The sequence below is a fragment of the Apium graveolens genome, chromosome 6 (genome assembly GCF_009905375.1).
Source record: "Apium graveolens cultivar Ventura chromosome 6, ASM990537v1, whole genome shotgun sequence".
NCBI lineage: Eukaryota > Viridiplantae > Streptophyta > Magnoliopsida > Apiales > Apiaceae > Apium > Apium graveolens.
Window position 1 is genome coordinate 12758050 of NC_133652.1, and position 1482 is coordinate 12759531.

Consider the following 1482-nt stretch of genomic DNA (forward strand, 5'->3'; position numbering starts at 1 on the left):
GAGCGATAGTCTCTAAATCATCTAGTTTCACTTTTCGAGAGAGAATACCTTTCATAACTTTGCATAACTAGGCATCTGCTCAAGAGCCTCAGCGAAAGGTATGTTGATATGAAGTTTCTTGAACACCTCCAGAAACTTCTCAAATTACTTGTCTAGCTTTTTATTCTGTAGCCGTTTAGGAAAAGGCGGTGGAGGGTAGATCTGTTTCTCCCCTGTATTACCCTCAAGAGGAGCGTGCTCAACAGTAATCTTCCTTGGTTCCACTTTTACTTCCTACTGCTTTACTTCTTTCTCATCCTCAGATTCTTCAGTCAACGCTTGAGTTTGTTCGGGATTCGTAACCTTTCCAGACCTCAAGGTGATTGCCTTTACTGCTCCTTAGCTTTCTTCCTTCCTGGCACTTCAGTGTCACTAGGTAGTGTACCAGGCTGATGATTTAGCAAGGCATTGGCAATTTGCCGAATTTGATTTTCCAAGGTCTTGATAGAAATAGCTTGACTCTTGCATATTAGCTTCAACTCCTATAATTCAGATTTTTCATTAGCTTGTTGCAGCTGAAGTTGTTGTCTCGGTGCATATTGCGGTTTCTGAAAACCAGGGAGGTTGTACTGCTTAGCTGGATACTACTGGTAAGGCTGTTGAACCGCATTCTCAGCATTGTTACAACTGAAATTAGGATGATTGCGGTTGTTGGGATAATAAGTGGCTGGCACAGGTTGCTGCGAATACTGAAAGTTGCTCATGAACTGAGCTGATTCACTAGAAATTGTGCACTGCTCAGTCTTATGGGCACCAGCACAAAGCTCACAGACACCAGTGATTTGATTAACCCCATGATTAACCAAAGTGTCCGCCTTCATCATCAAAGCCTTAAGTTGGGCAGCTATAGCAGTTACAGCATCCAACTCCAGAATTCCTGCTACCTTTCCCTGAGTCAATCTCTGGGAAGGATTTTGGTACTCATTAGCAGCCATCAGTTCAATAAGTTCATAAGCTTCATCGTAGATTTTAGCCCACAAGGCTCCTTCTAATGCTATATCAAGCATGGGTCTAGAAGTAGCACCCAATCCAATATAGAAACAGTTAATAATCATCCAATCAGGCATGCCATGGTGTGGGAACTTCCTTAGCATCTCCTTATATTGATCCCATGCTTCACATAGAGATTCTCTAGTTTGTTGAGCAGACTGAGTACGAGCATCCCTGATTACAGCAGTCTTCATCATAGGGAAGAATTTAGTGAGAAACTTTTGAGCAAGATCTTCCCAAGTGGTGATAGACCCTGCTGGTAGAGAATATAACTAGCACTTAGCTTTGTCCCTCGGAGAGAATGGGAAGAGTCGCAGGTTGATAGCATCTTCAGTCACATCATTGAACTTAAACATGTCGCAGATCTCGATGAAATCCCTGATGTGCATGTTGGGGTCTTCAGTAGGAGAACCCTCAAACTGAACTGAATTATGTATCATCTGAATCGTGCTT

At 42.6% G+C, this 1482-nt stretch overlaps 1 non-coding gene across 1 annotated transcript; it reads left to right on the plus strand.

Annotated features, from left to right (window-relative positions):
* Window positions 1–1104: 1104 nt before the first annotated feature.
* On the plus strand, window positions 1105–1211 carry LOC141669706 (small nucleolar RNA R71). Its single transcript, XR_012553973.1, has one exon. It is a non-coding gene; the product is annotated as a small nucleolar RNA R71 (small nucleolar RNA).
* Window positions 1212–1482: the final 271 nt, after the last annotated feature.